Source organism: Pelophylax lessonae, assembly GCF_965119305.1.
Source record: "Pelophylax lessonae genome assembly, chromosome: 10".
NCBI lineage: Eukaryota > Metazoa > Chordata > Amphibia > Anura > Ranidae > Pelophylax > Pelophylax lessonae.
In genome coordinates, this window is record NC_138777.1 from 203,092,642 (window position 1) to 203,106,567 (window position 13,926).

Sequence of the window (13,926 nt, forward strand, 5' to 3'; positions counted from 1 at the left end):
TAGGGTGGCAGAGGGGAGAGTCTGGATATCACAGGAGCTCCAAGCAGATGCCTTTATCTATACTTGCTCTGGGTGGTGTCCCATCCATAACCTGCCCAGGACAGGTGTGGTTGGAACAGCACCTGCTTGGGCTCCAGACTGCCCCCCTGCCCAGGACAGGTATAGTTTGGGAAGGCACCTGCTTGGGCTCCAGACTGTGGCTTCCCTCTCCCCCATGCCCAAGACAGGTATGGTTGGAAAGGCACCTCTCTGAAGCCCCAGCAGATGCCTTCCCATAAATACCTTGTCAGGGTAGGATAGGGTGGAGTTTGAACACTCTTATGGGCCATACACACTATAAGATTTTCTGAAGACTTTTTCCTTTAGATTTACCAAAACCATATAATATGAGGTCAAACCTAAACACTTTCAATTTGTACGCAATCTGGCAGGCCCTTGCACTACATACAAAAGGTAAATCTGAAGGAAATCGAACCACAAAAGTTGGATAGTGTGTATCCAGCTTTAGAGCCCCCGCAGGTTTTTTTCTGTCCATCTATACCTGTCCTGGGAAAGGCCAGGGCAGAGGTTGGAGTCTAAAGCCCCAGCAGCTACCTTCCTATTCATACCTGTCCTGCATGGGACAGGGTGGAGTCTGAAGCCCCAGCTGGTGCCTTCCCAAAAATACCTGTGCTGGGTGGGATAGGGTGGAGTTTTAACATGCTTAGAGCCCCAGCAGGTTTCTTCATATCCATCTATACCTGTCCTGGGCAGAGGGTGGAGTCTGAAGCCCCAGCGGGTGCCTTCCCATATTATACCTTTTCCGTGTGGGATTGGGTGGAGTCTGAAGCCCCAGCAGGTGCCTTCTTTTTTTTTTTTTACCTGTCCTGGGTGGGAGAGGGACACTGCTTGAGCCCCAGTAAGCTGTCTGTGCTAGTATGATTGTGCCCACACCTGGGAGCAGGACTCCGCTGAGCCCAGTACTGCATACTCAATACGGATGGCAGGAGGGACCCTGTATGAATGAAGGATTTCTGAAGTCAGTGGTGTACAGAACTCACACAAAGAAAGGGGAGCTCAGTGATATTTTTTATCTTAAAAGCTTAGACTGCTTGGCTGCAACCGCCATTCAGAGCAATTGTTTATGTGAACACACAGATGTGTATAGCAATTATTAGAAGGGTTCTATTAAAGTCAAACCCCGGGGGGAGAGAGAATCTCTAGCTCTGTCTTCTGCGGTAATTCTTCTCCACAATAAGATGTTTAGACTTCCACATTGAATGATTACCAGGATATGGTGTGTAGGGTGTCATGGACCCGCCCCCGAAGCTCGGTGCCCTGCATTTCTTGTATGATCAATTCGAGAGCACCACCACCGTCATTACTGAGGACCGCACTCCATCAGGAGGAGTCCACCGTCTGTGTCATTACTGTTGACTGCCCACCACCAGGAGACCCGAAGAGGACCCAACGTGTCAGGATCGGTGTGAAAGCCATCGTCTCACCGTCTTCTGAAGAGCCGTGTACCAGCGACATGCAGCTTACACAAACCTTTGAAGATTAATCGGCTTATATTTTACCTTCCCTGGTTCCCAAGCATTGCTAATGAAATGTTTAAATAAAACCTTTCTGATTTCAGTACATGTGATGTCATCACTGGGTCTCTGTGCTTCTCCATGCAATGTAGGTAGATCATGGCTGGTGGGAAGCAGGCATGGTACTGTATGCATTTTCCTGAAAACATTACCTCACCCTATCTCTATCCTCCTCTCAAGAGCCCTCAGTCTTGATACAAGCAGTGGGCTGGCTCTTAGGAGGAGTTATGCAAATATCAAAATTCCTTGAGCGGTGGCGGTCAGCCTGTTGGAAGCTCAGCTTAATAGGGGCATTACCTAGGTTGGTCTGCATGCAAATACATCCTGCCTAGGAATGCCCACTCCTCCAGACTGACACCCACCCACCCATCAAGGCATTTTGACTGGATTGGGCATTCCTAGGTAGGCTGTATTTGCATGCAGACCAACCTAGGTAATTCCCACGTGATGCTGAGCCTCCATGATCGTAGAACTGAACTGCCTGTACAACTGTGCAAGCCTGAAGTGAGATTTAAAGTGAAATGGTAATTTATTGAATGGCAGAAGGCCCGCCCTGCAGAGGAGGTCCTGTGAGTAATGCCTCTCCCTGCCCCCACAGAACAGCCAATCACCATGAAGTGCTGCATATCATCCAGGGCCAATCCACTGTCTTCATCCTGGATGGTCTATAAATCTATATACACTGGTCCTCAGGGTGTCTCACCTTGTTACCCCTGGACTCCGCCCATGTTGATGCATCCCATCTCCCTCCTGCAGAGTACCCTTAGCTGTATCACATGGTTATCCTGCATCTCCTTCTGTGTACCAAAAACCCCTTGCCCAGCAGGTCTTGTGTGATTGGCTCTGGTTCATCACAAGTTTATTTTTTGTTTTCTATTTCTGAGCTGAGATTAACTCCAATAGACCACAGAGGCGCTGTCATCACTCTCCTCACCACTAGATGGAGCTACTGACACAGTACACATCCATGCACTGAGTTACCAGAAAAATAGAAACCCAGTCACTGTTATTACAGACCAACTGATATGTATATTCTATAAGGCAAATATACAGATAAATACTGAGGCTTATTCCTAGAAATACTAATTCCTCGACTGTCATACACATTCAATGGCTTCAGTACCTGGGAGTATATAGATAAGGAGCACCAGACCAGAGCTGATGATTAATCTGTTCTGTACTACTGAGAGCAAGTTTATGAACCCTCTTCTTTGTGTACTGGGCTCCTCTGCTGAAGTGACACAGAAGGGAGTGATATAGCAGGAGTCTCATTTCTTCTGCTGTATTCTTTATGATGCAACATTGCAGATCGGTTTATTATTGTACCTCCCCAACTGTCCATTGTGGGGGGGGGGGGGGGGTTTGGGCAGCTGATACTAAAGCGGACTACCATCAATCTCTCATCAGCACCACCACTGATCAGACTGAAGTACACTATGTTACCAAAAGTATTGGGGCACCTGCCCTTACACACACACTTTAATTACTATTACAGTTACACTACACTTTAATACATGAGGATTTGTGAGGTCAGGCACTGATGTGGGAGGGAAGGCCTGGCTCGCAGTCTGCACTCTAATTCTTCTGAAAGGTGTTCTATCAGGTTGAGGTCAGGACTCTGTGCAGGCCAGTCAAGTTCCTCCACCCCAAACTTGCAGGCCAGTCAAGTTCCTCCAACCCAAACTTGATCATCCATGTCTTTATAGACCTTGCTTTGTGCACTGGTTCAAATCATTTGGGGGATTATGGTGTGGGGTTGTTTTTCAGGGGTTGAGCTTGGCCCTTTAGTTCCAGTGAAGGGAACTCTTAGGGTTCTTTCACACGGGCAGTCCAATCAGATCCGCCTGTCAGTTTTTTAGGCGGAGCTGATCAGATGCCCCATTCAGCCCTATGGAGCAGCGGATGTCAGCGGTGACATGTCCGCTGACACCCGCTGCCATCCACATCCGATCCTGTGCATGAAATGCGGACGGATGGAAACCCTATTTTCCATCTGTCCTGGGGATCGGATGAGAGCGGACAGGCGGTCCGCTCTCATCCGATTCCCCATAGAGAGCAGCGGGGGCTGTGACACCTCCCTCTCTGCACTGCAAGCGGAGACGGAGCTGTCATCCGCCGGCTCAGCAGGGATCACGGATCGATCCCCGCTGAGCAGCACGGATCTGCCTACGGAGGCGGACCATGTGAAAGAGCCCTTACAGTAATTGTAAAGTATCTTTTATTTTATTTATTTTTTAATAACAAACATACTATACTTACCTCTTCTGTGCAGTTGGTTTTGCACAGAGCAGCCCGGATCCTCTTCTCGGGTCCCTCCCTCCTATTGAGTGCCCCCACAGCAAGTAGCTTGCTATGGGGGCACCCCAGCCGAGCTGCAGTTCCTTGTGTCCATTCAGACATGGAGCTGCGGTTCGGCCCCACCCTTCGCTCCTGATTGGCTCACTGACTTTGATTAACTACAGGAGCCAATAGCGCAGCAGCTGTATCTCAGCCAATCAGGAGGGAAAGTCCCGGATGGCCGAGGGACTCATTGACAGCACTGGATAGAGAGAGGGCACAGGTAGGTATTAGGGGTGCTGGGAAGGCTGCTACACACAGAAGGCTTTTTATCTTAATGCACAGAATGCCTTCCTGCCTCTACAACCCCTTTAAGGCGTCAGCATACCAAGATATTTTGGACAATTTCATTTCTGGAAGAATGGTCAAACATTCCCATAGACACTCCTAAACCTTGTGGACAGCCTTCCCAGAAGAGTTGAAGCTGTTATAGCTGCAAAGGGTGGGCCAACTCAATATTGAACCCTACTGACTAAGACTGGGATGCCATTAAAGTTTGTGTGTGTGTAAAAAGGCAGACACCAAAATACTTTTGGTAATATAGTGTATTTCGGGGGAGGGGTTGGATCCTCTGTCCGGGGCACTATAATGGCGGCCATGCACACTGATTTGTTGGAGCAACTCTTCTCAAATTGGATAATGTGATCACATCTAAGGCTTATGGGAAGACACTCCACCATGTCATCGATCAATTTCTTCAAAATTATTCCAATGATTGTGGATAGAAAACCAGTTCCTAGAAAAAGTGGATCACTGGATCTAACTGTTAGGTGTATGACTTATTGATCGATCAATCAATCCTTCAAATCAGATATAAAATTAAATTATTCTGTGCATGGGCACCATCAAAGAGATTTTGCTATCCCTGTAAAAGATAGACAGATTCTTCATTGGAAAATACACACAACTATACAATCTGATTGTACAATCTACTCAGCTGTTGGTGGATCGAAAAGAGATTTTACAATCAGATTGGAAGATGTGTGACTGGCAATGGGTCACTGGTCTCACATGTAGCGTGAAAAGATTGGCCCTTATAGGGAAGACAAAGAAAGTTCTTACACCTACATGCTAAAGATTGAATGCAAAGCATTCCCTACAATGTGTCAGGGGTCTTCAATCTATGGCCCTCCAGTTGTACAGGAACTACAATTCCCATCATGCTTAGTCATGTCTGTGAATGTCAGAGTTTTACAATGCCTCATAGTATGTGTGGTTCCCCAACAGTTGGATGGCCGTAGTTTGAGGATTCCTGTTATATGTGTTCAGACAGGGGGAGATCTACCTGCAGCTGTGGCGCAGTACACAATGTCATGTCTCAGCTTCTCCTCCATCTCGTTAATGAGTCACTGGCCATTCAATTGATTTCATTAAGGAAAAAGCATCCCCTCCCCCACTAGTCACACAAGACATTGCTGCGGGAGGGATGACTGGTCTGCTTATCACATAAGCTCATCCTGTCCATGTATAGATGAATCCAGAGCTGATGAATCTACCAATCCATCATCAATACCCATCCAGATCTGATCACTCAATCTACCTATCATCATCAGTATCCATCATCATCAATACCCCTCTGAAACTGATCAATCCATCATCAATATTCATTCAGATTTGATCGACCTATCAATCCATCATTATCGTCAATATCATTCCAAATTTGATTATCAATCCATCATCTTTATCATCAATATCCCCCGAATCTGATCAATTCATCCCCAATATTCATTCAAATTTGATCAATTAGTCCATCATCAATTTTCATCCAGATCTGATCAATCTATCATTATCAATATTTCTCCAGACATGATCAATATATCTGGGGTCTATGGTCTTTTAGACCCTCGATCCCTCCATAAAGAGTACCTGTCACTGCATATTGCTGTCACAAGGGATGTTAACATTGCTTGTGACAGCAATAAAAGTGATCAGATTTTTCTTTTAAAAAAAAAACCTGTGTTAAAATAAATAAATAAATGTAGCCGCCCCCGTCGCCGTTAGCTCGCGCACGAAAGAAAACATATATGGAAGTCGCGCCGAAAATGAAATCACTGTTCAAACCACACATGTGAGGTATCATTTGGATTTGATCAATCAATATTCATTTGGATTTGATCAATCTAACAATCCATTGTCTTCAAAATCCATCCATATCCGATCAATCCATCATCCTCAATATCTATCCAGATCTAATCAATCCATCATCATCATCATCAATATCCATCCATCCAGATCAGATCAAGCTATCATCAATATTTATTCAGATTTGATCATTCTATCAATTAATCATCATTATTATCCATCCAGATTTTATTAATTTATAAATCCATCATCATCCCTTCAGATCTAATCAATAAATGATCCATATTCATCCAGATTTGATAAATCCATCATCAATATTTATCCAGATCTAATCAATCTACCATCATCAATATCCATACAGATCTGATCAATCCATTATCATCAATACCTATTCAGATCTGATCAATCCACACACTTCCGTACATCCAATCAAATCTATCCAGAGCAGATTTGATCAATTTCTGTTATTACCTGTCCCCATCAGATTGGGGAAATAGAAAGATACACTATATTACCAAAAGTATTGGGACGCCTGCCTTTACACGCACATGAACTTTAATGGCATCCCAGTCTTAGTCCATAGGGTTCAACATTGAGTTGGCCCACCCTTTGCAGCTATAACAGCTTCAACTCTTCTGGGAAGGCCGTCCACAAGCTTTAGGAGTGTCTATGGGAATGTTTGACCATTCTTCCTGAAGTGCATTTGTGAGGTCACGCACTGATGTTGGGCGAGAAGGCCTGGCTCGCAGTCTCTGCTCTAATTCACCCCAAAGGTGTTCTATTGGGTTGAGGTCAATACTCTGTGCAGACCAGACAAGTTCCTCCACCCCAAACTCACTCATCCATGTCTTTATGGATCTTGCTTTGTGCAGTCATGTTGGAACAGGAAGGGGCCAACTCCAAACTGTTCCCACAACGTTGGGAGCATGAAATTGTCCAAAATGTCTTGGTATGCTGACGCCTTAAGAGTTCCCTTCACTGGAACTAAGAGGCCAAGCCCAACTGCTGAAAAACTACCCCACACCATAAATCCCCCCTCCACCAAATGATTTGGATCAGTGCACAAAGCAAGGTCTATAAAGACATGGATGAGCGAGTTTGGGGTGGAGGAACTTCACTGGCCTGCACAGAGTCCTGACCTCAACCTGATAGGATGAATTAGAGTGGAGACTGTGAGCCAGGCCTTCTCATCCAAATTCAGTGGCTGACTTCAGAAATGCGCTTCTGGAAGAATGGTCAAACATTCCCATAGACACTCCTAAACCTTGTGGGCAGCCTTCCCAGAAGAGTTGAAGCTGTTATAGCTGCAAAGGGTGGGCCAACTCAATATTGAACCCCACGGACTAAGACTGGGATGCCATTAAAGTTCGCAGGCGTCCCAATACTTTTGGTAATATAGTGTGAATTATGTTTTTTTATAAAATATCTATTTCTCCAATATGCACAATATGAAATGGATAACACTGGCTATGCATTATCACCCCCCCCTCCCCCGGGTTATAACACTTGGAAAGTACCAACCCCCTTGTTATTATACTCAGTATGTACTATCCCCCGTACCTCCTTATAATAATCTGTATGTCCCCCCCCTTGTAATGCTTGCTATGTAATATTACCCTCAGTATATACTATTACCCCTTATTATAACACTTGGCATGTACTATCTCCCATTGTTATAACCGTCAGTATAAACTATTCCTCCTCATTATAACACTATCTACTATTCTCACCTTTATAAAACATTAAATATGTACTATCTCCACTTGGCATATGGCTCTGTATGTACTATTCCCCCCCCCCCCCCATTATGACACTTGGTGTGAACTATCCCCCCCTAATGGTTATAAGACCCGATATGTACTACCCCTCATCGTTATAACATTCAGTATGAACTATCTCCCCCCCCTCACTATAACACTCGGTATGTACTATCCCCCCCCCCCTCATTATAACACTCGGTATGTACTATTCCCCCCCCTCATTATAACACTCGGTATGTACTATCCCCCCTCCTCCTCATTATAACACTCGGTATGTACTATCCCCCCTCATAACACTCGGTATGTACTATCCCCCCTCCTCCTCATTATAACACTCGGTATGTACTATCCCCCCTCATAACACTCGGTATGTACTATCCCCCCTCCTCCTCCTCATTATAACACTCAGTATGTACTATCCCCCCCCCCCTCATTATAACACTCGGTATGTAATATCCCCCCCCCTCATTATAACACTCGGTATGTACTATCCCCCCTCCTCCTCATTATAACACTCGGTATGTACTATCCCCCTCCCCCCCCCTCATTATAACACTCGGTATGTACTATCCCCCCTCCTCCTCATTATAACACTCGGTATGTACTATCCCCCCCCCCCTCATTATAACACTCGGTATGTACTATCCCCCCTCCCCCCTCATTATAACACTCGGTATGTACTATCCCCCCTCCTCCTCATTATAACACTCGGTATGTACTATCCCCCTCCCCCCCCCTCATTATAACACTCGGTATGTACTATCCCCCCTCCTCCTCATTATAACACTCGGTATGTACTATCCCCCCCCCCTCATTATAACACTCGGTATGTACTATCCCCCCTCATTATAACACTCGGTATGTACTATCCCCCCTCTTCCCTCATAACACTCGGTATGTACTATCCCCCCCCCCTCATTATAACACTCGGTATGTACTATTCCCCCCCCTCATTATAACACTCGGTATGTACTATCCCCCCTCCTCCTCATTATAACACTCGGTATGTACTATCCCCCCTCATAACACTCGGTATGTACTATCCCCCCTCCTCCTCCTCATTATAACACTCAGTATGTACTATCCCCCCCCCCCCTCATTATAACACTCGGTATGTAATATCCCCCCCCCTCATTATAACACTCGGTATGTACTATCCCCCCTCCTCCTCATTATAACACTCGGTATGTACTATCCCCCTCCCCCCCCCTCATTATAACACTCGGTATGTACTATCCCCCCTCCTCCTCATTATAACACTCGGTATGTACTATCCCCCCCCCCCTCATTATAACACTCGGTATGTACTATCCCCCCTCCCCCCTCATTATAACACTCGGTATGTACTATCCCCCCTCCTCCTCATTATAACACTCGGTATGTACTATCCCCCTCCCCCCCCCTCATTATAACACTCGGTATGTACTATCCCCCCTCCTCCTCATTATAACACTCGGTATGTACTATCCCCCCCCCCTCATTATAACACTCGGTATGTACTATCCCCCCTCATTATAACACTCGGTATGTACTATCCCCCCTCTTCCCTCATAACACTCGGTATGTACTATCCCCCCCCCTCCCACATAACACTTGGTATGTACTATCCCCCCACCCCTCCCTCATAACACTCAGTATGTACTATCCCCACCCCCCTCATTATAACACTCGGTATGTACTATCCCCCCCCCCCCTCATTATAACACTCGGTATGTACTATCCCCCCCCCCCTTTATTATAACACTCGATATGTACTATCCCCCCCTCCCACATAATACTTGGTATGTACTATCCCCCCCCTCCCACATAACACTCGGTATGTACTATCCTCCTCCTCATTATAACACTCGGTATGTACTATCCCCTCCCCATTACAACATTCAGTACAAACTATCACCCTCCTAGAGTTAACATTCAGCATGTCCCCTTCCCCCTTATATTGCTCCATCCCCCCCCCCCCCCCGTTATAATGATCAGTACATGCCACCCGCCTTGTTATAGCACTCAATACATACCATCTCCCCCTCATTATAATGCTTGGTAGGTCCCATCCCCTTCTCGTTATAACGCTCAGCATGTCACATTCAACCCCCCCCCCCATATTCCCCGTCTCCATTATAACACTCAGTAGATCCCACCCCCTCCCCTTGTTATAACACTCAGTAGATCCCTTCCCCCTTGTTATAACACTCAGTAGATCCCTCCCCCCTTCTTATAACACTCAGTAGATCCCTTTCCCCCCCTTGTTATAACTCAGTAGATCCGATGCCCCCTTCTTATAACGCTGGGTATGTAATATCCCCCTCTTGTTGATGAGGTTTATTATCTCGGATATTCATTCTTCTCTGGATGATACATTGTTGCTCTTCAGACATTCTCTGACTATAAATGATAATGCAGCCTCCGCTGATGAGCTCTAGTGAGGTGGAAGGTGACCAGTCCTCAGATTGTCCCATCCACAGAGCTGCACATAATCCATTGTGAAGGTCACAGCAGAGACCCCAGAGGATCCTGGGAGCCCCTTCTCCCCTCCCCCCCTCCATGGAAAGAGGAAATGAATTATGTCATTGTGAGAGAGGATGTGAGATTAACCTCCGCTCTCCCACAAACTCCTCTTCTACCGCAGAGACAGATTTGATGGGAAAGTATGGTGAGAGAAATCTCTGGTTAGGTCTGTGGTGGCAATCCCACAATAGGGATTCCTCCCTCCTCACCCCATCAAAGGTCCCAGGAAGGGCTGCACAGCGAAGGTTGTCAATTATATATCTACAGTAAAGGGACGTTCCCCAGGTGTATCCCTTTAAAAACACTGCAAGTACAAATACCTGGTGATCTACCAGGAATGTATTAATGAGCCGACAACGCTGATACTGCGGCAACAAACTCCCCAGCAGCGTTGTCAGCCCCCACCTTATAGAGAGGGGGAACTTCTGCAACATGCTGGGACAAGGCCACCTAGCGTCCAGGGTGAACATGCCAAAATGCAACACTACCCCCCCCCCCCCCCCCAAGATATGAGCATTAGGTGTCTGCAAAAATCCTCACCCCCCCTAAAAAAATAAAATAAAAATCTGTGCACTAATCTGCATGCTTACCCCCTAGACAATAATTCCCCTCCTCCCAGTACAAATCTGCCCCCTGATTTAATCCCACCTCCCAGTAGAAATCCGCCCCCTGATGTAATCCCACCTCCCAGTAGAAATCCGCCCCCTGATGTAATCCCACCTCCCAGTACAAATCCACCCCCTGATGTAATCCCACCTCCAAGTACAAATCCGCCCCCTGATGTAATCCCACCCCCCAGTACAATTCCGCCCCCTGATGTAATCCCTCCTCCAAGTACAATTCCGCCCCCTGATGTAATCCCTCCTCCCAGTACAAATCCGCCCCCTGATGTAATCCCACCTCCCAGTACAAATCCGCCCCCTGATGTAATCCCACCCCCCAGTATAATTCCGCCCCCTGATGTAATCCCTCCTCCAAGTACAATTCCGCCCCCTGATGTAATCCCTCCTCCCAGTACAAATCCGCCCCCTGATGTAATCCCACCTCCAAGTACAAATCCGCCCCCTGATGTAATCCCTCCTCCCAGTACAAATCCGTCCCCTGATGTAATCCCACCTCCCAGTACAAATCCACCCCTTGATTTAATCCCTCCTCCCAGTACAAATCCGCCCCCTGATGTAATCTCACCTCCCAGTACAAATACTCTCATTTCGCATATGCTCCCAGCACAATTCTTACCCCCCCCCCCCAAAAAAAAATTCCCTCTTCCTAGCAAAAGTCACCCACCCCTCAAATTACCCTCCGAGCACAAACTCCCCTCCCCCCAATTCTCCATCCTAGCACAATCCCCGCCCACCAAAAAAAAAAAAAAATCCCCTCCTAACACAAACCCCCCCCAAAAAAAATTCCGCCCCCTGATGTAATCCCTCCTCCAAGTACAAATCCGCCCCCTGATGTAATCCCTCCTCCCAGTACAAATCCGTCCCCTGATGTAATCCCACCTCCCAGTACAAATCCACCCCCTGATTTAATCCCTCCTCCCAGTACAAATCCGCCCCCTGATGTAATCCCACCTCCCAGTACAAATACTCTCATTTCGCATATGCTCCCAGCACAATTCTTACCCCCCCCCCCAAAAAAAATTCCCTCTTCCTAGCAAAAGTCACCCACCCCTCAAATTACCCTCCGAGCACAAACTCCCCTCCCCCCAATTCTCCATCCTAGCACAATCCCCGCCCACCAAAAAAAAAAAAAATCCCCTCCTAACACAAACCCCCCCCCAAAAAAATTCCGCCCCCTGATGTAATCCCTCCTCCAAGTACAAATCCGCCCCCTGATGTAATCCCTCCTCCAAGTACAAATCCGCCCCCTGATGTAATCCCACCTCCCAGTACAAATCCGCCCCCTGATGTAATCCCTCCTCCCAGTACAAATCCGCCCCCTGATGTAATCCCTCCTCCAAGTACAAATCCGCCCTCTGATGTAATCCCTCCTCCCAGTACAAATCCGCCCCCTGATGTAATCCCACCTCCCAGTACAAATCCGCCCCCTGATGTAATCCCTCCTCCCAGTACAAATCCGCCCCCTGATGTAATCCCTCCTCCCAGTACAAATCCGTCCCCTGATGTAATCCCACCTCCCAGTACAAATCCACCCCTGATTTAATCCATCCTCCCAGTACAAATCCGCCCCCTGATGTAATCCCTCCTCCCAGTACAAATCCGCCCCCTGATGTAATCCCACCTCCCAGTACAAATACTCTCATTTCGCATATGCTCCCAGCACAATTCTTACCCCCCCTCAAAAAAAATTCCCTCTTCCTAGCAAAAGTCACCCACCCCTCAAATTACCCTCCGAGCACAAACTCCCCTCCCCCCAATTCTCCATCCTAGCACAATCCCCGCCCACCAAAAAAAAAATCCCCTCCTAACACAAACCCCCCCCCAAAAAAAATTCCCAAACATTCCTGCTAGTACAAATCCCCCTCCCACAGAAAAAATAACTGCCCCCAGCACAAATCCCCCCCCCAGCACAAATCCTCTTCTCAACACAAATACCCCCCCCCCCCCCAATCAGCACACCTCCCCAAACGTCCCCTCTTAGAACTATTGTTAACTCATGTGGCCCCCAGAATTCCCCTTCCCAACACAAATTCCCTCCCCCCAATCTCCATGTGGTGCCTCCACACCTCAAATGCTTTCACAGTGCCCAGGGCAGCCGCCCCCTCCTGCCCACCCTTTGTCTAGGCCCTGCTTCTGCAGTCCACATAGAAGAACTGGGCAGGGCTGACACCACTGCTTGGGATGCAACAACAGGAGGTGGAGTGTTGTCAGCTCACTACAGGAAGTTAGTAGATCACCGGATTTCTGAGAGATCATCAGATGTTATTCTGTACTTGCAGCAATTTAAAAGGAAGAAAACATCCAATGCAATTCCTAGACAAAGACTTTAATGAGGCAGTGAATGTCTATTTCTTCATGGTAGTTTGTGTCTCCGCCCCTCCCACAATGAGTAGAGAGACAAACTACTGCTGGAAAATCACAGCAATAAGACTCCGCCCCCAGATTATCAGAGTTCAAAGCTTCCATTGGCCCTGGCTCTCCTGTCTGAGGCGGATGTGACAGATGGCACAGGAAATAAAAACACGGTTAAAAAAAAAATTATTTAATTAAAAAATAAAAGAAAAAAAACAAAACAAACAAACATTCGCGTGAAGAAAATCGTACAGGACCGAGACATTCAGATTTCTATAAATTATCGGCCTTTTCCCTTCCTAATAAAGTAAAACTCCACAGGAACAATGGAGCCTGCCACAGAAACCAGAAGACGACAAAAGGACCCCATGCTATCCCCCGGGGACCAGCACTGACCTCGGAGGGCTCAACGGGGGTCCTGTGCCCAGCACTGACCTCAAAGGACTTAGCCAGAACCACATTCTATCCCCCGGGGACCAGCTCTAGCCTCCGAGGGCTCAGCGGGGGGGTCCCGTGCCCAGCACTGACCTCAAAGGACTTAGCCAGGACCACATTCTATCCCCCGGGGACCAGCTCTGGCCTCGGAGGGCTCAGCGGGGGTCCTGTGCCCAGCACTGACCTCAAAGGACTTAGCCAGGACCACATTCCATCCCCTGGGGACCAGCCCTGGCCTCGGAGGGCTCAGCGGGGGTC